Consider the following 25,679-nt stretch of genomic DNA (forward strand, 5'->3'; position numbering starts at 1 on the left):
TCCAGAGCCTCAGATGATGGCACAAAGACTGTCTTTCCATATTGTAGCTCTCCTTTCCTTTATGTGGCTTCATTCTCAGGCATATTTTCTTCACATACATCCCTTACAGCCATGGCCCTCATCCTCGTGGAGAGAAAACAAAACCCCGACCTGGTTCTTTCTGGTGGAGGTGAGGTCAGGTAGATGCTGGGACCATTCACTGTGATGCTGAGTGGCAAAGCCCAGGACACCTGCCCATCCTTAGCAGAGGGGTTAGTCCCACCCACACCAAGTAATAGTCTACTGACACCCAAAACAATTACATTGGGCAGTTAAAGTTCACTGACCCAGAACAATAATCAAGTGCAAATATGTTTTCTGAAAACACTGAAGCCTAAAGAGGCTGTATCTGCATCGCTAGGTAGTGCCAGAATTCAAGACTCAAGCTGGGATTCCAGCATCCTTCTATCATTCACCCTTGCTTTAGAAAATTGATGACTAACTGGATTCTAGTACCCCTTACACTCTGACATCCTGCAACTCTGTGGTTCTGTTTGGAAGAGCGGGGGCCAATAACTCTGAATGCTTAGCCAAATACCATTGATTTTAGTTCCAGCTCCGTTGTTTAAAAACTGTGTGACTGAAAAATTCACTTCATCTCCTTGGCCTCTGGTTTCCTTATCCACAAGAATAAATGATTATTATTATTCAATAGTTTTTAGATTTTTTTATTGGGGCAGAACTTTAAAAAAAAACTGAATATCAAAAGCTCTCAAATATGCAGTTCTTGGTTCATGTATATTGAACTCATATATGCTTAGGTGCTTTATTAATGCATCCCTGTTCAAACACACTTCTTAGTCAATGAAGACAAAAGCTACTACAAGTTGTCATGTCAGCACACAGTGTGATTGTTACTAGACAATGAGGTAGGTAACATGGACAGTCACCAGTGAATGGCCCCACAAGGCCTCACAGATAACTGCCACTTCTGTTTAGAACATAAAGTTTGCCTGCCTGCACTGGGAAATTACTTGTGTTATCAGGGTCACATCTGCTTTAGGTTGACAATTTGTGATGATCAGAAAAGTGTCTTTCAGTGCTTCAAAGAGAAGCTCTGGTGCTGGAATTTATAAAAAAAAAAAAAAAAAAACAACCTTCTTGGGAACCATAATGCCCAGACAGGTGTATAGGTGAGAACATAGGGAGCCTGACCGAGGACTGGGCTAGAACTGAGTGTCAGGGGATTTTTTGTTGACAGGAAATAAGCAGTCCCTCACTTTAGTTCCCTGGGAGTTGGCTATCTAGAATGGGCCCAATGGAATCTTTCATCATAATTGCCTAGAAACAAATACTTTTTAAAGTCACAAATGCCTTTAAGTCAGATGACTTAAAATGACTGCATTTTTTAAGTCACAAGTGCTTTCCAATATGCACTGCTCTTGATAGCGAGTAGACCTATGATAGGCATCAAAAGTGTGTGTGGTGGAGCTCAGCCTACTAACTCCCTCTGTGAAACATTTGGGCTCTTGGGAATGTGATTGGAAAACCAGTGAACTAGATAATCTTTCACATCCTTCTAGCTCTAAAGTGAGAAACACAATAAGAAAGCCAGCTGTTCTCAAGTTCTTAAATGTCCATCAGTGGCCAAGCTAAGGATTTTCTCACATCTGAATTTTTGTTTATTCATAATGCACATAGACAGACAGACACACACACACACACACACACACACACACACTCTTCTAACAGCAGTCCTTATCTACAACTGGGAGGCACCATTCTATGTTTGCTATTACTGGTTTCTTCCCATGGCAACTTAGGTTTTTTGCCGAAAGGCAGAGTGGGGGAACGTACATATTTAAATTGGATTTGATTGCAGCTCCCACAAAAACCCCATGTGGAGATTATGTCCTGTTGGTATGTCCTATTGCAACACAAGGTGGCAAAGCACATAGTTAAAGCTGCTCCCTGATTTATGGGTGAGATCTTAAGAGTGGGAGTGCCTTAGAGCAAAGGGTGTAATTGTTGAGTGTGCTGATTGGAAAGATAAGGGAAGATAGAAGACAAACCTCTGGTTACACAATAGATTTTTAGTGTATTTAAACTGAGAATATTTCACCCACTGTCAAGGAAACAAATTGCTTAACCTTAATCTATGCAATAATTTCTCCCACACATAAATGCCCTTTCACTGTTAAATCAGGTCCCTCCTTTCCTGCCAACTTCAGCCCACAGCTCATTGTGTCTTGTCTAGGAGGTTTGGCCTGGCTTATCACCCTCTACCTCCACTAGGACTTTTCCCTATGAACATATATCTCTGTATTACTTGGCACTTACCCACTTTATATAACTTAGTCATATTATTCTATCTAATAAAGAGGGAATATGCTAATTGACCCTCACACTGTTGCAAAGATGGAGGTGCCCACAGCCAATAAGGAGGGAATATGCTAATTGACTGTCCCACCCTCAAAGATGGCGGTGCCCACATCCACAAAATGGCTGGCAGGGAAGGGCAGTTGTGGGTGATCAGGCCAGCAGGGGAGGGTAGTTAGGGGTGACCAGGCCTGCAGGGGAGGGAAGTTAGGGGTGACCGAGCTGGCAGGGGTGGGCAGTTTGGGGCAGCCGGGCTGGCAGGGGTGGGCAGTTGGGGGGGACCAGGCTGGCAGAGGAGGGCAGTTGGGGGTGATAAGGCTGGCAGGGGAACAGTTAGACATCAATCAAGCTGACAGGGGAGTGGTTAGGGGGTGATTAGGCTGGCAGGCAGAAGTGGTTAGGGGCATTCAGGCAGGTGAGCGGTTGGGAGCCAGCAGTCCCGGATTGTGAGAGGGATGTCTGACTGCCACAGTCGGACATCCCCTGAGGGGTCCCAGATTGGAGAGGGTGCAGGCTGGGCTGAGGGAACCCCCCGCCCCAGTGCACGAATTTTTTGCACCAGGACTCTAGTTTATAGTATAATTATAGCTTAAAATGTATGTATTTTATTAACTAAAAAACCTTAAACGCATCTGATTAACTGTGGTTACATGGGTAAGTCATTCTATTCTGGTTTCAGGATAATCCTTGGAGTAGGTAGCTCCCTTAATTTCCATTTTAAACAGTGAAAATGATGTGCTTATATCTGCACTTCTTTGAATACTCCTTACATCCAAGAGCTGTGTGATTAATTTATTTTCTTTTAGAGTTCAGACAAAGCTGTTAAATGTGTAATATATTATATAATTGGGTTTTTTCTTTCTTTTTTAAGAAAAAGAAACTATGCTATGCACAATGTAAACATTTTACATACATACTATTACTTAACCCTCATATCAATTCTATGAGATAGTTCATTTTAAGCCCATTTTACATGTGGGAATATTGAGCCTCAAATTTAATTAACTTGACTGAGCTAAGAATTAGATAGCTAGCATTTGGATTGGGTTGGTCTGGCTCCAATGTCTATTCTGACTTATCCTCTTCAGTATGGTGCTTTCTGTGAGAACCAATTTATTAATTTTTTTGAATGACAAATTTACATGAGAGTTCAGAAAGGGCACTGACTTAAGTAAAGTGAAGCCAACACAAGTATTATTGATATGATTGATATCTACTAGTCATGTGACTACAGATCCATTGTTCCCCTACTTAGAGCCTCATGTTTCTCAATAATGAGTTGAATAAGGCTATCTATAAGATTTCTTCTAGTGCTAACAATTCAAGAACATGTGCTATTTGATTATACATTTTAGCTTAGACTCCTGCAACTATATAGTATCAAAAACTGAAAAAAAAATGTAAATTCAAATTCCCATAAGTTTATAAACCAAGTTTATATCAAGTTCAGGTGAAGACTCCACTTAAAAAAACAAAAGGTAGAAGAAAAGGTTGAGGCTCTATGTGCATCCTACCTTGCTACTTTGCTACAGAATTCCACCACACCTCCAACCCCCGGGGCAAGTTTTGGGAGTGAAGCACAAGATAGTATCATGGGCGGTTGTACTTTTACAAAGAGCCAAAGGATTTTCATTTATTATTTCACCTAGGAGATATTTTTGTGCTACCATTGACTTAGCTATACTGATTTCTGCTTATTGCCCTCCTTTTGGATTGCATTAAAGTCTAGATAACATGCATCTCAAACACATCAAGAACAAAGGCCCTTTAAAAAATGTTGTAATCATTTTATGGGGAGCTTGGCTGAGTCAGTGCAGCAGCTGCCAAGACCCAGGGGGCTGAAGTAGTTACTGCTGCTTGAGCACTTGGCTTGTGGCTACTCTGGCTGGGTCCTCCTACTTTGATGAGGTTTTGGAAGGTAGTTGATATAAAACCAGACAAGCTTTGCAAGTTGTTATAGAACATGATAAAGTACAGACTTGATCTCTTACAAGAGAGGAAAACAGATTGAATATGATACTCCTTATTTTCCTGGATATGATTAAAAGGAGTTTTCCCAGGTAGGAGGAATAGAATAGAATGCATTGAGTAAAAGGATAATTAGAGAAATGCAAGGACATATATAGGTGTCTATAGTAAAAGTTTTAGAGAGAGATGGTCAGGACCGCAATGAGAATTTAAAGAAAAATGGGCAGAAAAGATCTGTTTCTTAAAATCTTTGGCTGTGGAAGTCAATTATATATACAAGGTGAGGAAAAATGAAGGCTGAAAGATGTCTCTGAAGCTCTTGGCTTGGGCAACTGGGTAGTACATGGTGGTGCCATTAAGATATGGGAAGCACAAAGAGGAAGGTAGGAGTTTAGAACAAGTTACCCCAAGATGTGACTCTGGTATGTGGATTATTTTAAGCCAAAGGCAATTGCGACCCTAAAGGGTCAAAAGAAATGTCAGTCCCCACCACCACCCCATTAACTATCTAGAAAAATTTAAGTTAGGGCCCTTGTGTATAATTAGAGATTATCAGAGATTATCTTTTTTGACCTGTCTATAGGGCAGAGCAAACCACTAATTACTGAACATCTGCTCTTACTCATCCTACAATGACCCTCTGAGGCCCCAAGGCACCTTATCTCATTCTTAGCTCAGAATGTCATATATACCTCATTTTCCCTTTCTATCTGTGAACTTCTCATGTATGTGGTGTTTCTGACTCTCTCATTTATGTGGGGTTCCCATACGTATGCATGTAACTAAATTTGGTTATTATCTCTTGTTAGTCTGTCTCATGTATATTTAATTATTAGGCCAGCCAAAAGAACATCGAAGGGTAAAGTTTCTTCTTCCACCACAGAAGCATGTATAAAAGAGCATGAGTTCAATAAAAGGGTAGGCTGTGCTTATATTAGCTGTAGGTTACTGAGGCAGAGATATAAAGTAGAAGGGAAGTCTGAATGAGGGATATCAAATTTGTGTGGGGTTATACAGGGGGTAGAAGAAGCTATAGGAAGATATCCTCCAGAAATATTGAGTACAGTGAAGAAAGAGAAAGGTTTAGGGCAGAATTCTGAGGAATATCAGCATGTTAGGTATGAGTGGGCAGAGAAAGATCTGTGAAGGAGAATAAAAAAAAAATACTCAGAGGTAAGAGGAAGTATATAATGGAAGACAAGGGTTAACAGAGCTTCAAGAAGAGTATAAGGATAAATAAAAGCCCCAAATAGGAACTCAAATAAGACAATCTTTACCAATTTTGCCTATTTCTAAGCCTTTTCAAATGCATAACATGATACAAGGCTTAGTAGAAAGATGGTTGACTTGCCTCACTTCTGTCGCTTTGGACATGCCCATTAAGTACTTGGAGCCTCATATTCACATATGGGAAATAGGAGACAAATTAAATTTTTATATTTAGAGGACTGATGTAAGAATATACAGAGTTCTCTGAAAACAGTACTTATTTTGTGTGTAACATATACAGCAGTGGGCAAAAGTATGTTGACAATAAATAATACAAAATAAATTTAACAATACAACCATAAACTCTGTGTTACATGTACTCACAATGTGTAAATCTACTTTTGCCCACCCCTGTATATTGTCTAGGCTCTGAATACTTAATAAAACTTTTTCATGATGATTACCATTATCACAACGAATAAGCTAAACTCTCATCTAAAGCAAAAGCTTAATTGCCATGCTGTGCTAAAGCAAAGTTAAATTTCACCAATATTTTTATTCAAATAGAGAATAACTTACATTGTGAAGAATTTCAGAAATGAAGTGCTCTCCCATTCAAGAAGAGGAAAATTTTTTGCAGCCATTCTTCAATACCAGTCCAATTAAAGTTCTGTTCATTTAAGTTGTTCTCTTCTAATCCTGGACTGGTATGAAATGCAATGATGTGTGGCAACTGTCCATAGTAGGCATTACAGTAATGAATTTCTTAGAGTCCTATTTCTTAACTATAATGAAAATATCACCCACCTATACCGTATAAGCAAGATGCTAATGTAGCCATGAAGATCTTGGCAGCATTTGCTGAAGTGGATGAAACCAATGTTAGAAACTCTGTCTTGCTAAATATTACTTTGCATTCTTCATTATAGGTAAGCACTGAATACATACATATTCCATAAATACTGGTTCTTGTACCTAAAGAAGGTACAACATTTTTCTTAGATTCCATGCCTTTACTAAGAAAGTCATTAAGTCTAAACTTGGAAAAAGTTGGAGTTATTATTTTCCTACCATCATTGCAGAATTTAAAAATATTTATATTTTATTGATTTCAGAGAGGAAGGGAGAGGAAAAGAGAGATAGAAACATCAATGGTAAGAGAGAATCATTGGTCAGTAGCCTCCTGCACACCCTCTACTGGGGATAAAGCCCGCAACCCAGACATGTGCCCGGACCAGAAATCGAACCATGAAGCTAGGCGCACTGAATATTAATCATGCGCCATGCGCTGGGAGCCAGAAGGCAGGAAACAGGCAGGGTGGGCGCTCCAGGTGAGCCTCATGAATATGTATCACTAGCACAAAGGCATACAAGGCCCATGTGGCTCAGTGGTTGATGTACTTTAAAAAAGTAGCATGTGTACCATTCCATGTCAAGGATGGTCTGTTAGCAATAATGAAACATCACACAACAGGGAGAGAATAAAAACATCCCAAGGATGACTGAACAAGTAGGACAAGGAGGGAAATGAAGGGAGTGAGAAGTGGCCTACCAGGAAAGGGAAGGTTTTTGGTCACAAATTGCCTTTTTCATAGTCTTGCCTAAAGTTAGAGCAGAAACATTTAGTCTATGAAGACTTATCAATTCACTTCTGTCCAAAGAGAAAAGGTAACTGGGAGGGGGTAATATGGTCTGTGTGCTGGGGAGGTTTAGAGAGGATAGAAACTCAGTGCTCTATGAATGAACTCACAAAATTAAAATAAAATAACATTTCAGCTTAAAATTTCACATTAGTTATATACATATGCATACCCTGGCAAATTTAGGGCATCTTATTCAGATTACACACACACACACACACACACACACACACACACACACACACATGAATTGAGGATCCTAAATCATCATATGTGGCTAATAATATTAGTAATAATAGACAGACTGAGAGACTCCACTCTAGGGAGGATAAAGGGCATTAAGGGCCCACAATTAGACCATAATAGATGTCACTTTCCTAGTATGCATTGGGTGTGGCCCTGCCCCTAGGCAGTGAAACAGACTCAAGCACCTACCTGTGAGCATAGGTTCAATGCTTTCTTTTAAGATGCAGGCATGTTTGGAGAGGTAATAAGATGGTATCTATAAGGAATTTAAATTCTTAAGACAGGCCAAAAACAACTTCTGTGCTGTGTTATTATCACCCTGTGAATCACTCAACACAATAATAACCAGTCCTACTATGATGAGATTCTGGAACCTCAACCACAATTAAAACTGGATTTGAATTTGTTTGACTGAAGTTAGGCTTTCATTATAGCTCTTGTCCATTTTTTCACAGAGTGTCTGCAAAGGTGATTGTTTCATCAAAGGCAAACCTTTGCAATCTTGGCTCACTTTCCATCCCAACTGTCCCACAAAGCAGAGAAGAGTTGGGCATGGACAGAGAAAACTCTCCATCCTCACAGAAGAGGGAACCTTCTGAATGTAACTAATCACAACACAGCAGCCAAGTGGCTGGAAGCACCAAGAAAATTATAGGCGAGCACATAGGACACAGAAGGTCAACCGGTGAATGTGGTTGGTAGACATAGTTTCGTAATCAGCTCAGAAAAATGCGGCTCTCCCTTTCAAATAAGAATTCGCAAGGACTCCAACTACTGTTTCTCACCTGGTGGGACAAAGAGATAGCTGGATCCATATTTCTTAGAAATTTCACTCTCCATGCCCCTTAAAAAATCAGGGTTCTCATAAAAATTGAACATATTAAACCGAATATATGGTCAAAATGTGAGAATTTGACATTCATTCATTCATTAACCCATGTTTTTGTTCATTCAATAACACATTATTATGCACCTATTTTATGCCAGATTCTGAATTAGATGTTGGGAATACAGAAATGTATAAGATCTTACCCTTGCGATTATCACCCTCAGCCTAGGGGAGACACTTAAGTAAACAGATAAGCACAGTGCAGAATGCTCTTGGCAATGATACAGGTAAGTTGGGATGTAATGGGACAGAAGAAGAGTATTTAGGGTCAGCCTGTGGCTGTGTGCTGTAATTGTACCTGTGCATGTATGCATGTGTGTAAGGCTGGGATGGGGGTAAAAGTGGGGAGAAGGCCAATTTAAAGAAGTCTTCTAGACCTGGCTCTTCTTTAGCTATGCATGTGGGAGCAAAAAGAAATAGAAAGCAGCCAATTAGAATGAGCCTGAAAAATATACAAGCCTGAGGAACTGTGTGTGCACAGGTACAGTGGTGTGAGAAAGCAGTTTCAGAACCCTGCAAGTAGTTCCAAATGACTACAGCATTCATTGCATGTTTGGTAGATTTGGAAAAAGAAGTAAACAAGATAAGGTTTCTAGATTTTTATCACCACATTGATAAAGAGCCAGGGAAGGGCTATGAAACCATTTAAAGATCATTGTGGCAACACAAAGACAAGTTTGAAGTTGTTGCCACTGGAGGCAGTAACCAATTAGGAGTCTACAATCTTTATCCACGTGAAAAGGGGAAAATGCCTTTACCTGAGATACTGAAGATGGTAAAAAATAAAATCTTTGTGAAGTGAAAAATAATAAACTGGAAATGAAGAGTGACCGGATACATGGGATACACAGGAGCTGAGATTTCTGTACTGTATAGGTATTTTTTAATATCATCACTATCCAGGTATACTTAAAAGCACAGGTATGTGTAAGGTGACTGTAAGAAAATAAACAAAGTGAACAGAGGTAAAGGCTAAGGAGAAAACCATAGAAAATATCAAACTTTAGTAAGTAAGCAGAGATGGAAGAGTATCTGATGAACATTAAGTGGCAAAATCAGAGAGGTGGAAGGAAATCCAGAATAGAGCATTACTCTCAGAAGCCAAGAGAGACTTTTTATGGAAGGAGGGGTTAACAATGCCCAATGTTGACAAAAGGTCCAATTTGGATCTTGAAAGCATAAGTTGAGATGTTAACTTGAATACCTACCAATATTGATGCAGGGATAAAGAAAATAAGTTTAGACCCTTACATGAAGCTCCTGATCTTGCCTACATACCTGTCATACATACATACATACATACTTTATTGTCCATAAATAGTTAACGATAATGCAAAAAAAGACCTAGTTAGGGACTGCAAAAAAAAAAAACCCTCTTTAATAAGTCGTATTTCAATGTTGTTATATTGATTCTCAAATTTCAACAAATAAGATGTAGGAGCGCACCTCTGAAATTATCCTTAATGCTCCTACCTTTTAGTCTTCATGCCTTTGTGTAATCCCCTCTTCTTGAGTGTGGCTGGAATTAGTGACTTGCTTTTAAAGAATAGAGTGCAACAGAGATGCGGGGATGTCACTTCAGATTAGGTAACAAAAAAATGTGGCTTCCATCTTGCCTCGCTCTTTGTCTCTGTCTCTCTGTTTCTGTCACTCTCTCAGCTCTTGAGAGCAAGCTTTCACATTATGAAGAGCCCCATGGATAAGCCTTCATGTCAAAGGACTGATATCCCCATAGGACAGCCAGCAAGGACCTGAGGCCTGCCAACAGCCACATGGCTAAGCTTGGGACTGGATCTAAAGGCATCAACAGTCTGGGAATGAGCTTGGAAGTGGATCCTTTCCAATTTGAACCTTGAGATACCTGCAGCCGCAGCCAATAGCTTCATTGGGTCTTTGTGATAGGCCCTGAACCAGAGGCACCCAGCTAAACTACCCTGGACACCTGATGCACAGAAGCTGTGAGATAGATGTATGTTGTTATAAACCACTAAACTTTGGTGTAATTTGTTACACAGCCATAAGTAACAAGTACATAGGATAAACATCAGGTACTTATGTTCATCAAAATGCATTTCTCTGTCTTAAAATATACCTTCAGACATCATCTCAACCAGATGTGATAATATTGTAATACCAAGAATTTCAGGGACACAGTGTGTCTCCTAATTGTTTAAATACAAATCCACAACTTTCCTACTTAACCAAAAATCAATAGCAATTACAGTTTTTAGAATTTCTTAACATTATAGCCGCCCATGTACTCAATTCATAATGGAAGCTTAGAGATGCAAGAGAGGTCATCCTAGTGCATTCATTCCCTGCCAGCCAGAAACAGAACTGGCCACCATCTCCCCGCTTTCCTGGTGATTAATTCATCACACCTGTCGTTCCTAGCCTATGCCTTCCTCAGCTGGCATCCTGTGCTTTCTGTTTACTAGACTCAGAAATGCCATGTGTCCTAAACCTCCTATCCTCATGTATAATCCTGTGCTCAACTCAAATGTTTCTTGATTGTATTGGATGTTATCACATCCTATTGACTGCCTGGAGTTTGCGGTTATCTCCAGAGGGTGTTCATCCTTTTGTAATTAACAGCTTATTTGATTCAATGGTAGCCGAGGTCATGCTGTGTGTATTTTACCATTCTGAGTTTGCAGGGGTATTTGCCCTTCCCTTTGATATCTTTATTTTAATTACTTCTGAGATTTGTGTCTGTATCAGAGGATGTTGAGCGTGAGTTATTTTAAACACCCCTCTTCTTCTTAATATATTTTGTGAATGCTTCATTCACTCCTACAAGGCACCACGCCAGGCTTATCAGGCATTTCCTTTCTGCACTTATTTTTATTTGTTTTTTGTTTTTTGGCTCAGCTCCATTTTCCTCGTATCTTAACAACCAATTTTCAGTTTGCATATTTTGACGCAGACATCACAAAGGGCTAGCTGAAGCCCTCCCAGGTGGAAGTTAAATAAATTCCTGGGGATAAAAACCGAACATATTTTTACATCTCGTTTCTACATTTTCTGAATCACAAAATGTAAGATGAGTAAATATAATCAGCTTTCATAATGTATTCTGAAACTTTCTTCAATTACCCAAAGAATCTTGCAGGCCAGTGAGCACAAAAGGCTTCCTTTTAGGTACAAATGATGAAGTTTGTTTGAAATTTAAAAATATAATAAAATAGCTCCATGTTACCTGCTGTTGTTATCGTTTACTTAGTTTAGGGAAATATCCTTTATTAAAGGCATGCAATAAAGGTTTAATGTAAAATCTGTCACGTAGGAATATTTGCAGCTTCCAAAGAACAACAACAACAACAACAAAAAAAAAATCTGTTTTTTTTCCCCCTGAGGAGAGCAAGGTTAAATAGGCTTCCAGTTTATTGAAATAATCACTGCCATATTTTGTCTTCAATCAATTTGGCTTTTGCATTTGGTTAGGGACAACCTAGTTATTCAAAGATGGGCACACAGATTGGCAAACAGGCATATTTAACTTTGTAACCAATTCATACAATTATCCTAGCCCTTGGTCGGCAAACTGCGGCTCGTGAGCCACATGCAGCTCTTTGGCCGCTTGAGTGTGGCTCTTCCTAAGCCTTAGGAGCACCCTAATTAAGTGAATAACAATGTACCTACCTATATAGTTTAAGTTTAAAAAATTTGGCTCTCAAAAGAAATTTCAATCGTTGTACTGTTGATATTTGGCTCTGTTGACTAATGAGTTTGCCGACCACTGTACCATTAAGCAGGACTTATAAGTTGGCTGGAACATAGGTATTTAAAAGCAATGATGGAGAAAGCCAAACAGTTAAACAGCCTGAAAGAAAGAACCAAGACTAAATTTCAAAAGTCAAGGCAGGCTATGTTGTGATTTCAGGTGGCCAGACTAGTAATAAAAAAGTTGGCTATCTAGTCTACAAGGATAATGAAGATACAGATTTCTGACTTAGTTTCCCCACTGTAACTGAGATGTAACTTTCTGGGCAGCTGCAGCATTCTGCAGAGAGTCACCCAACTGACTCATCCTTCCAGAATATCAACTAGACATTCGCAAACACATTTTTTCCCATTGAAATTATGCCATCAGTAATACAAGTGAACTATATTTTTCTATGCCCATTGGTCCCCTGGATGTTCCCTGGTGATGACTATTTAGATTCAACACTAACAACATGATTCATAAAAGACATAATTGATAAGATGGACTTATCAATAAGTAGTCAATTATATGCAAAACCAATTAAAATATCTCAATAATTAAATTGCATGGGACCTGCATATCTAAACAATAGAAGAAACTGAAATAATCCAGAAATAGACTGAAGTGTATAAAAGAATTTAATATATGATCAAGGGCACATCTCAAATCAAGGTAGAGATAGCAATGCTTTTAAAAATGGTTTTGGAAAAGTTGGGTAGAACGACGAGTCCCTATAGAGTATTTTCAGATGTTGGTGAAATAAGGAAATCCCCTCCCCACACATCACACTGGGAGTTTCAGATTGTTTCAAGAAAGAACCCGTGAGAGCAGCCAGGGGGAGGCTTCCCTTTCCAGACTCGGAAGCACAGAGATAAGGCGACTCGCCCAACGTAATGTAGTGGCACTGCCAGGCGCCAGGGCTAGTCCTGACTCCTGTCCTGGACGCATGGACCCCAAGCCCCGTGGGCTTCCCTTTGCACCACACTATTTCCAGCAAGGCCCTCTGATGTTGGCAGCAAAGAGGAGAAAATATCGATATTAGCATTTCCCAAAAGGAGTTCCTTGAAGGATCAGTCTGGCATGGCAAGCCATTTCTCTCCTACACACACACACACACACACACCCAACTTTCATAGGCAAAAACGTTTGGGCAAATGTTACATTTCATTCTGAAATGGTCAGTGCACAAAACAACTCCCCCAAGTCCTGCCACAATAAAGCCTGCTTAACTTTATTTAATACAGCATTTCTATGGAACTCCTTTTCTACTAGTATATCACACTATATTAATACTATAGAATAGAGTACGATTAGAAAACTGCTATAGACTCATGTAAAAGTAAAATAATTGCCTAAAGTAGGCAGACAAGGAAAGAAAGTGGGGGAGGAGGCGGGTAATTGCCCCAATTCTCCATTTTACTTTATAGTCCCAGGCCTATAATTAAGTGCGTTCCCCTGCCTCTCCCAGCCGCGTGCGGCTGAGTCACCCATGCCTGCCATCTACAGTCTGGGACCTGCCCAGGTTCTGAACTGAGCCTGAGAACGATAGGGAGTGTGCAGGCAACCCAGCCCTGCAGACACGGGATTGGCGTTAGGAACACTGATATTGATCTCACGGAGTCACAGGTTGCTCTCCTCCCTTGCTATGTTGGTTGAAGTCATTTGAGAGTTTTTACCTCCATTTGGTTTCTGGTATAAATTTCATCCAGAATCCCAGTCCCCATCTTTAGCAACCTCTTTTTCCAGGACTACAACCTCCAGCCAGCATTCTTTTCATATTCCTGAACTTCCTTCCAGGCATTGGCTGGGGTCTGAATATGAATGAACTATTACTAATATTATTATTATCATCATGATTACTTCTACCTAGGCCCAACACTATCATCACCCCAATAGCATGCCCCACACCCATGAAGAAGTCCCTACCCGTTCCCCCTTCATTCCAGCCCTTGTCTTATATTTCTTTTTCTTGACTAATTTGTTGACTATAACAACTTCCAGTACAATGTTGAATAGAGTATCACAAGCAGTCATCCTTGTCTTATTTCTGATCTTAAGGAGGAAAGTTTTAAGACTTTCACCATTGAGTATAACGTTAGCTGTGGGTTTTTTTCAAATGTTCTTCATCATGTTGAGGGAGTTCCTTTCTATTTATAGTTTATTGGTGTATGCTTTAAATCATACAAGGGTGTTCAGTGTTGTCCAATATGCTAATCTTTGACAAAGGGACGAAGACAATATGATGGAGAAAAGATAGCCTTTTCAACAAATGGTGCTGAAACAATTGACATCTAAAGGGGAAAAAAATATGAATCTAGACACAGACATAGCCTTCGCAAAAGTCAGCTCATAATGAATCATAGACCTAAATGTAAAATGTAAAGCTATAAAACTCCTAGAAGGTAAATAGGAGAAAAATCTAGATGACCTTGAGTCAGATGATGACTATTTAGATTCAACACCAACAACATGATTCATAAAAGACATAATTGATAAGTTGGACTCCATCAAAATAAAAAAAATAATGTCTTTTGCTCTGTAGGATATACAGATGTCAAATATGGAGGCAAATTACTAAGTGAGTGAAGGTAATCAAAAGGCTGCATACTGTATGGTTCCAACATCTGATAATCTGAAAAAGGTGAAACTATGGAGACTGTGAAAAGATAATTGATCACTAAGTGTTACAGGGGAAGAAGAGATGAGTAGACACAACACAGAGGATTTTAGGGCAGGGAAACTATGCTATATGATACCATACTGACGGATATTTGTTGAAACTCATAGACTACAACACCAAGAATGAACCCTAATGTAAACTATGGACCTTGGGTGAGAATGATGAATCAATGTAAGTTCATTCATTGTAGCAAATGTACCTACCTTTCTGGTGCAGAAATTTTAAGCAGAGGAGTGATTTGATCTGGCATTTAAAAAGATCCACTCAGCTTTCTATGTCAAGTTAAACAATAGGAGGACAAGGGAAGACACATGGAGACCAGTTAAGAGGATACTGCATAATCCAGAAAAGAAATGCTGATAGATTGCAACAGCATAATAGAAATAGGGAGGAGACTGGAGTCTCTATATAAATGTTTCCATATAACTTAATGACTGGGATGTCAGGTGTGAAAGAAAAGAAGACATAAAGGAGGACTTCTTAGTCTCCTTTGTCTGGATCATATGCTAGAATATAGTACATGGAATAGTAGACTACCAACTCTGTAGCAAGGGACATCTGAATGAATTCATCACTCACCAGTAATGCGACTGGAGTCCCAATGACCTCATCTAACATGGTATAAGAACAACAAGTTCCCAAAAGTCGTGAGTGTAAAACAAGATAACAATGCAACACATCTACTTTTGTGCCTACATTGCAGTAAGAAATAAATGAGTTAAATTCATTTTACTTCTCACTCTTTTATAAACCTGGTAACAGTGGGCTCATTTTAGAGGTTCTTTGTAATTAAATGAAGCCTCCCTCCAGTTCTCAGACTTCCAATGCTATAAGCTCTCCTAATTGAAATTTTCAGTTTGCTCTCTTTAGAAGTATATACAGAGAGATCAAGAATACACTTCCCCCTGGATGTGAACTAGACATCAGGATCTGACTCCTAGAATCACAGCTTATTATAAATTTGAATGATCTCATTTTATTCTCCCTAACATCAGAGTCCTGCAGGGGACCACACCGTAGACATTTCTTCCTTTGCTTTCTTATCAAAGGAACCTTGGGGAAACTTTTACATGTTTTCTAGATCTTTTCCAATTAACAATGTGAAAGGGGTAATTTTATAAATTGAGGTTCTTGGACATTGTCACCATAATTATAATTATTTGGTTGATGGAAAGACATGAAAAGACAGAAGAAAAACATACGTTGCATTAACATAGGTTGAAGACATGAGGACATACCCAAATGTGTGCTGCCCTGATCGGGGACACTACAGCACTCCCTGTGAAAGAGGATGCTCCCTCAACCTTCAAGTTCCCACAGAGACAAACAGCTCCCCTGGATGGGCATACATATCCCAACGTGTTCATCAGAGAGATCCTGTTTACCATTCACATGGGCCAGTGATGGCGAACCTATGACACGCGTGTCAGAGGTGACACGCGAACTCATTTTTTTGGTTGATTTTTCTTTGTTAAATGGCATTTGAATATATAAAATAACTATCAAAAATATAAGTCTTTGTTTTACTATGGTTGCAAATATCAAAACATTTCTATATGTGACATGGCACCGGAGTTAAGTTAGGGTTTTTCAAAATGCTGACACGCCAAGCTCAAAAGGTTCACCATCACTGACATGGATGCTCTTAATCTCTTCTGCACCTTTCCAATTGTTTAGGCAACTTCAGGCTTGTGTCTTTCTACTAACCAGGTACAAGTAACAGATGAAACCACGGAAAAATTCTGTTTCCTGGAAGATTGATTGGCTCAGAGTTCATTTCTCCAAGCATCCCACCACTCTAGCCAAACTCAGGACTAACATGGGATCTGTAATAGGTCTTCTTCCTTATTCATAAAACCCTGGGATATACTTACTAGGCACAAAAGAGAGAAGGTTCACAGTTCCTTCTTTGTTAATTTTCCTCACAGCTTTGCTGTGACACCTCTCCTACTAACATGCACAGAGGACAAGAAATCCAGCCACGGGGCCATGCCTGAAGTTTGATTTGGTCTACAGGGCTTCTCCCTACAGCCGTCACAGCCTCGGCTTATCTCTAGTGTGTGTAGTAGATGCACTCTCTGGTTGGGGAGAGCTCCATGTGGTCACCTGCTCCATAGGAGGGAGGCAGATGACCCTGGAGCTCCAACAGGCCTGTAAGAATTTGCCCACCGGAGAAGCACTGAGCTACTTGGAAATTGAGGGGATTAAAGAAAGACCTAAAAAGGCAAAGGGAGGAACACTGGCCCCAGGGGGAAATAAGAACTGTTTAACATGTGCGGTGGCATCTCTGGAATTGATTTTTAATCAACAATAGTTCCCATTTGGTCCAAAAGTGAACCAATGAATAGACTAATACTACATGATTGACATTATGGCCCATTCATCTGCTAAAGTTGTTTGAAATTTTCAGCTGCCTGCAAAGGATTAATATTGATTTCTAGGCTGTCTTTGTTAAATACCTGCTATGGAGTACCACTCTCTTATTCTCCATGCCAACTTTTTCCCCAATTGCCACTAGCATCTAAATGAAACCTACCTATTATTAAATCAATCATGCCTGGCAAAACTATCCCAAAAGAAGAGAGCATCCATCATCTTTACCATCAGCATGAAGCCCGACTTTTTTTTCTTTTTGTTGGTCAACCAGGAATTGCTGGTACAGCTAATTACAGCATCCTTTCAGAACTAATATAAGAAACCAAAAATGAAATATGTGTGGAAGGACAGTGAGTTCAGGAGAGGCAAATTAACATTGTTATAGGTGCATAAGCATGCCTTTACCTTGAGCTTCTATCAGCTCAGTGCATGAGCCTAGGCTGATATGTTTAACTCTGGGGGGCCCAGTTTTTAAAATTTGGGTTTCATAATGCCTGAACTTATGGGTGGCAAACTTATGACCTTTTTTCTGATCACAATCTCTTACCTCCGGGAGCTTATAAACTACTAGGATAATTAAATATTTTTAAAATATATTTTTTATTGATTTCAGAGAAGAAGGGAGAGAGAGAGAGAGAGATAGAAACATTAATGATGAGAGAGTCATTGATCAGCTGCCTCCTACACGCCCCACGCTGGGGATTAAGCCCACAACCCAGGCATGTGCCCTGACAGGGAACTGAAACAGTGACCTCCTAGTTCATAGGTCAACATTCAACCACTGAGGCATGCAGGCTGGGTGGAGAGGTAAGTCTTATAAACAAACAATGTACTTTAAACCGACAGACAAAGGGTCCAGACCCAAATCACAAGCATAATCATAATAACTTATCTAATGTACTTTTCAAAACAAACATTTTTTGAAACTGCTGTTTTCCCTATTTAATAGACAAGGGCATTGACACTTAGAAAACTTAAGTCACTTGCCCAGCTCCCAAATCTGTGCTTGTAAACTGTCCTGTGCTGTGTTTGTTTTGGTAATAGAGGGGTCATTTCCTGCTTGGATAGTCAAGGAAGTCATCACGGAAAAGTGAAGTAGAAATTTGTCCTTAAGTGATGGCCTGCACCAATTTTCCCCCTCCAATTTCATTGACATAATATTGTGTAAGTGTAAGGTGTACAATGTGATGATTTGATATACATGTATGGTATATTGTAAAATGATTACTACAATCAGATTAGTTAACAAATCCATCACCTCATATAGTTACCTTTGTGTGTTTGTGTGTGGTGAGAACATTAAAGTCTACTCTCTTAGCAATTTCCAAGTGTTCATATAATGCCATTAATTATACTCACCATTATGCTAAGCAAAATAAGTCAGACAAAGACAAATACTGCATGATCTCACTTGTATGTGGAATCTAAAAGTGAAACAGACACAGAATAGATTGGTGGTTGCCAGGGGCTGAGTGGACACATCTTAATGGTTTCTAAGAAGGTGGAATAGAATGAGCAAAGGCTGAGAGGCCAGTGCATCCATCTCTGGGAAGAATGAGTTGTTGGCTTTGGCTGGTGTGTAAGGTACATGCAGAGGGTAGCAGAAATATAGTATTGAAAGGTAGTTTGGATTCAGATTTAATAGGATTTTAAAAACTAACAATCAAATTATATGTTTTTTTAGCAATAGGACACTATTATATTTTTTTTCTTCCTAACTGCTGTCCCAAAAGCATTCTTTCTGAGTTAAGGCTATGGAGTACCACTCTCTTATTCTCCATGCCAACTTTTTCCCCAATTGCCACTAGCATCTAAATGAAACCTACCTATTATTAAATCAATCATGCCTGGCAAAACTATCCCAAAAGAAGAGAGCATCCATCATCTTTACCATCAGCATGAAGCCCGACTTTTTTTTCTTTTTGTTGGTCAACCAGGAATTGCTGGTACAGCTAATTACAGCATCCTTTCAGAACTAATATAAGAAACCAAAAATGAAATATGTGTGGAAGGACAGTGAGTTCAGGAGAGGCAAATTAACATTGTTATAGGTGCATAAGCATGCCTTTACCTTGAGCTTCTATCAGCTCAGTGCATGAGCCTAGGCTGATATGTTTAACTCTGGGGGGCCCAGTTTTTAAAATTTGGGTTTCATAATGCCTGAACTTATGGGTGGCAAACTTATGACCTTTTTTCTGATCACAATCTCTTACCTCCAGGAGCTTACAAACTACTAGGATAATTAAATATTTTTAAAATATATTTTTTATTGATTTCAGACAAGATGATTAGTGCTTCAAATGAAGCATAGTGTTTTAGTTCAGGTCTGTCAAGAAGCAGATATCAAGACAGAATTAGATGAGCAGGAGACTTAATTAGGGGAGAAAATAAGAGAAGATGGGAAGAGGGAGCAAGAGGAGGCAGAGAGAACCTTCAGGCAGACACTTACATCATGGAGATCAAGGAGAGAGGAAAGGAAGAGTAGGAAGAATTTTGGACTGCAATGCAGTTTCAAAAAGATTCAGCCAGGCCAGTGGGAAGCTCTTGAGCCCAAGTCCCTCTATGGTAGTGGTTCTCAACCTTCCTAATGCCACGACTCTTTAATACAGTTGTGGTGACCCCCAATTTCATTGTTACAAATTTAACATAATTAAAGCATAGTGATTAATCACAAAAACAATATGTAATTATATATGTGTTTTCCGATGGTCTTAGGCGACCCCTGTGAAAGGATCATTCGACCCCCAGTGATGATTTGATATACATGTATGGTATATTGTAAAATGATTACTACAATCAGATTAGTTAACAAATCCATCACCTCATATAGTTACCTTTGTGTGTTTGTGTGTGGTGAGAACATTAAAGTCTACTCTCTTAGCAATTTCCAAGTGTTCATATAATGCCATTAATTATACTCACCATTATGCTAAGCAAAATAAGTCAGACAAAGACAAATACTGCATGATCTCACTTGTATGTGGAATCTAAAAGTCAAACTCACTGAAACAGAATAGATTGGTGGTTGCCAGGGGCTGAGTGGACAGAAACAGACACAGAATAGATTGGTGGTTGCCAGGGGCTGAGTGGACACATCTTAATGGTTTCTAAGAAGGTGGACTAGAATGAGCAAAGGCTGAGAGGCCAGTGCATCCATCTCTGGGAAGAATGAGTTGTTTGCTTTGGCTGGTGTGTAAGGTACATGTAGAGGGTAGCAGAAATATAGTATTGAAAGGTAGTTTGGATTCAGATTTAATAGGATTTTAAAAACTAACAATCAAATTATATGTTTTTTTAGCAATAGGACACTATTATATTTTTTTTCTTCCTAACTGCTGTCCCAAAAGCATTCTTTCTGAGTTAAGAATTAGTATGCGAAGTAGAGGATAAGATGGTTAAAATGGGTGAGTAAAATACTGTTTGAGCGAATGTAATTCCACCACTGACAAAGCCCACCAGTAGTTAGCACAACAGATTTGCAACTCCAATTCTTAAAATGACTTGCTTAGCAGATACAGCCACTTTCATATTTACTTCTTATTATCCTTCCAATTGCTATAGTTACCAAGCATCCAAAGGAAGTTGTCAAGTTTCATTCCAAATTTAGCAAGTATGAGAGTAAGTAAATAAATTGAGGATAAATATAGAGGCAATTAGAAAGCATGTTAGGCCTAACTTAAAATATTTACATATCAGTTTTTAAACAATCACTTCAGTATCCATTTAAATATTACTCTTTCTGAAACGTTTTGAACACTCTGATTAAAATTGGAAAGTACTATTTCATCTGCCATAGACCTTAGGTACTCCAGGGTCCAATGTTCAGGATCTTTTTGCAATGTTTACTAACTTAGGGTGTCAACTTACTTCCTATCTTAGCTGAGACTCAGACAGTCTAACTGCATAAATAGTCACTACAGAACGCTCCTGGTTGCAATGGCTTTCCAGCTGCCAGATTTCTCCCGCCCTCTCCATTTTTCTTTCCTTGTACTGCTTGAGTGTAACTACATATAGGAAACTACATTACTGATCAGATTCTAACTTCCTCCACATCACAGTTCTAACAGAGCTCAAACAAAGACAACTCTTCAAGTTACTTTCTCCTTTTGTCTGGCGAGAAAGGCATTGTCATGGTGATTTGAAGAGGAGGGAAAACTCTCCCAGCTTTCATCCCTGCTTGGGAGGCCTGGGTGGGAAGGGAGGGAAGGGGTTCGTGATGACTGTACCATTACACAGAAGTAATACAGTAGATAGCGACCTGTAGAATGTGATTTGAGGGACCTCTGACTCACAGCATCCCCCTGGCCAGGCACTGAAATTCCCACACACAGAAGTTCTTAGGGGTCTTTAGGAATCTTTTATATCTTTATTGTTTGAAGCACTATATTAACAAGAAGATATATAATTAGAAGGCAAAAAGAGGATATCTTAATTCATTACTATTCATTATCATTCATTAGAGAGCAAGAAACCATGAGAATGAGACTCAGAGGACGCAACTCTGATGGTCAAGAGGAAGGTAAGTTGAGGAAAGCATAAGCAAGCTACCAGAGCACGTGTGTGTGTGTGTGTTTGTGTTTGGTAGAGTGACACAAGATGATTAGTGCTTCAGCTTCAAATGAAGCATAAATGAAGCATAGTGTTTTAGTTCAGGTCTGTCAAGAAGCAGATATCAAGACAGAATTAGATGAGCAGGAGACTTAATTAGGGGAGAAAATAAGAGAAGATGGGAAGAGGGAGCAAGAGGAGGCAGAGAGAACCTTCAGGCAGACACTTACATCATGGAGATCAAGGAGAGAGGAAAGGAAGAGTAGGAAGAATTTTGGACTGCAATGCAGTTTCAAAAAGATTCAGCCAGGCCAGTGGGAAGCTCTTGAGCCCAAGTCCCTCTATGGTAGTGGTTCTCAACCTTCCTAATGCCACGACCCTTTAATACAGTTGTGGTGACCCCCAATTTCATTGTTACAAATTTAACATAATTAAAGCATAGTGATTAATCACAAAAACAATATGTAATTATATATGTGTTTTCTGATGGTCTTAGGTGATCCCTGTGAAAGGGTCGTTCCACCCCCAAAGGGGTCGTGACCCACAGGTTGAGAACCGCTGCTCTATGGGGAGTTCTGCATCTCACTGGAAAGGGTCCACCCTATTACCCTCTCCATGCTCAGCATTAACTAGGAGAAGCCTAAGAGAAGCCTGGCTTTGGTATAAATGTGAGGGTTGATCCAGAGGGTCAGCAGATAGGACTGACCCCATATTGTATCATATCATGTGTCATATCATCATATATCATAGAGCTAATTATGCTCTCTAATGTGAGTGATACATTTTCATGGCCACCAAAAGTAACAATAATACTTATTCAGCCTTCAAAACTTTTATGTCAAACATAACCAGAAAAAAAGCTTTTGATATTTAGTAATCATTTCCATTGTATAAAACATTTATTTAGTTGCTATGTTATCATATACAATTAAGACATTTTATAATATAAAAAGCTAAGTGTGCAATATTGTTTGTTTTTCTTTTAATGACTTGCTTTCAAGGGCATCGCAAAACCCAAGGGCAACTGTTTACTAGCCTCATTGTATTAATGACTTAAACACATTCTTGAGAGAGAAAACCCCCTAACCCTAATGAGCCTTCCCTGGCAGTGATTCTCACTCCGTGGGTATTATAAGGTTATATCCAAATTGGGATGCTGTGGGATAATTTGAACTCTACCACCCATCACCATCACCATCACCACCAAATACAAGGCATGATTTGCTATGCCTGCATTTTTCAGAAAATTCCCCTCTGAGGATCACTGCTCTAAGGAAGTGAAGTTCAAATGTGAATATGCATAAAAGTAGAAGGCAGGGGGGCTTAAAACACATCTGTTTCAGTAGATCTGGGGTAGATACAATTAATGAGCATTTTTAATAAGTATCTCAGATGATTCTATATATCCAGGTGGGCCACACAGACATATTTCCAGAAGCACTAAATCAGGGCCATGATTGGCTATTCCTAATTTATAATGAACCAAATGTCATCTAGACCTAAGGGAGCCATGCAGCCGAATGGGGCATGGGCAGGATTCAGAGGGCACCGCCTGGTGAAGAAGTAGCAAGATGGTCAGAGGAATGGGGAAAAACCAAAGGATGGAGAAGTATATATGATCTATATATCTATATCCATCAAACTATCTATGTATCCCATCGTCAATTTCATCAGGAAATTCTGTTTCAGTTTAGACAATGGAAAGAAATACATCACAAAAAGTTATTGTTTTACATCTTCGTGTTTTATTTCCCTCTGGGTTATAATAATAAAATCTATCCATATATATATAATCTATCCATTATATTGTGTTGTTCACACACACATACTCACTGTTTTCTTAGTTCTTCTTAGCTTTACTTTAAATATAAAGGAATGGTACTGATCTTGCACATACATCTATCTATATATATAAAAGCCTAAGTGACCAGTCGACCAGTTGCTATGACATGCACTGACTACCAGGGAGCAGACACTCAATGCAGGAGCTGCCCCCCTGGTGGTCAGTGTGCTCCCATAGCGGGAGTGCCACTCAGCTGACTGGGCGCCAGACGCAGGTCTCATGGCTGGCCGCCGCAGCCCCAAGACTGCAGCAGAGTGGCAGTGAGCCTACCAAGCGGTGGCAGCAGGCACAACGGGGCCTGGATGAGCAGGAGCGGCAGGCGGCATTGGACTGCTGGTTTCGACCCAATCCCTGTAGGCCACGCAGAGGGACCCCACCAGTGCCCAAATCCATGCACCGGGCCTCTAGTATTATAATACAATGTATTATATATCCGGTCACTTGTTCCATAGAGTAGAAGGTGAGAGCCATGATTATTGTGTAAAATTATCTGCACAATGATAATATCAGCATAAGTATAGCCTTATTCTTGTTTTACAGTTTTCAGGCTACAAATTGAATATCAATGCCTGATGGAAAACTGAGGCCAGCCCTGGCCCAACAACTCAGTTGGTTGGAGAGTCATCATGTACACCAAAAGGCTGAGGGTTCAATTCCTGGTTAGGGCACATACCTAGGTTTCAGGTTCAATCTCCAGTACAGGAGGCAACTGATCAATGTTTCTCTTTCTCTCTCTAAACATCAATAAAAAAAACATATCCTTGGGTGAGGATTAAAAGAAAAATAAAAAGAACAAAAAGCAAAGCTGAAGCCAGCAAGTAGATGATAAACCATTGGGTTCAATCTCCGGTACAGGAGGCAACTGATCAATGTTTCTCTTTCTCTCTCTAAACATCAATAAAAAAAACATATCCTTGGGTGAGGATTAAAAGAAAAATAAAAAGAACAAAAAGCAAAGCTGAAGCCAGCAAGTAGATGATAAACCATTTAACCAGGGGGGCAGAGATTTTTTTTTAAATTCTCATTTTAGAGAGAAAGAGAGAAACATCAATTGGTTGCCTCCCAAATCCACAACAGTTTTTTTTAATTTTTTTAGTTTTATGTTATTTTAGTTTCATTTATTTTATGTTATTCCCAAACACCTTTTTTTAAAATAATCTTTCAAAACATAATGCCATTCATAGGCTGCATGACAAAAGTGCTGCTATGTCTCTGTGTACCCTGACTGGGTGCCAGATGCAGGTCTCATGGCTGGCCGCCGCAGCCCCAAGACTGTAGCGTAGTGGCAGTGCGCCTACCAAGCGGTGGCAGCAGGCACAATGGGGCCTGGATGAGCAGGAGCGGCAGGCGGCATTGGACCTGGGCTGGCCTCCCTCTTGTCATCACCCAGCTGATATTATTGTGACATGTTGACACTGCATTGTGACCCAGTGACCCGGAGCCTCCAGCAGCCTGGAAGGACAAGTTGACGAAGGCACATTAGGAGGCGGTGAAGCAGTTCATTACTGCTACGGAGAAGGCGTCTCCTCTGGAGACTAGAATTCCTACCTGAGACACAGACACTCTCAAATCTGCTTCCTGCCCTGCTACTGACTGACTGTGAGATCTATCACAAATCATTATAATTCACTGGTGACTCAGTGTTTCTGTCTATAAAATGGAAGTGACCCAGCATATATGATTATTTTTAATCCTAGGACAGTGATTGCATTTGAGGCCCATCCATGCTTCATAGAAATTTTGGAAGAGCACAGTTTGAGCAACTAAATTAAATGATGATCATACATGGTTGATTTCAGTAGTGTCATAGTTTGAGAACTATTTAGTGCCCTGTCTTGCTCTCCCTCCCTAAAAGGTCTCCCAGGATAGTCTAGCCATGAAATTCTTCTTTGGTCTTTACTTAACATTAACATTTGTTCCTTACATATTAATGATAGTGAGTTGTATCTCACTTTATATGGTGTTATGCATCCCACTCACCTCAAAATTCCGTCTGACAGATATTCCTTGATAGTATATAACCTCAATTACTGCAAAAGGATTATCCGTTGGTTCTGACAAGCAGTGTTTTCCTTGGAGATCATGTCACAGACTCAGATGGAAGAGTCAGTGTCTGAAGTCATGGCTTGTCTGAAGTGTCTAATGGGCCAGCTCCTGACCTGTTTTACAGACTGACCCTTTCCACATGGAAAATGCAACCTGGGACCTTCTGGGCT

The 25,679-nt window shown here is 39.7% G+C and overlaps 1 long non-coding RNA gene across 1 annotated transcript; it reads right to left on the reverse strand.

Annotated features, from left to right (window-relative positions):
- Positions 1-9,876: 9,876 nt before the first annotated feature.
- Positions 9,877-23,875, reverse strand: LOC106726443. Its single transcript, XR_001362514.1, has 3 exons — positions 23,795-23,875; positions 19,667-19,668; positions 9,877-9,886 (listed from the first exon to the last, which is right to left on the reverse strand). It is a non-coding gene; the product is annotated as an uncharacterized LOC106726443 (long non-coding RNA).
- Positions 23,876-25,679: the final 1,804 nt, after the last annotated feature.

The sequence above is a fragment of the Myotis brandtii genome, unplaced genomic scaffold, assembly GCF_000412655.1.
Source record: "Myotis brandtii unplaced genomic scaffold, ASM41265v1 scaffold266, whole genome shotgun sequence".
NCBI classification, from domain to species: domain Eukaryota; kingdom Metazoa; phylum Chordata; class Mammalia; order Chiroptera; family Vespertilionidae; genus Myotis; species Myotis brandtii.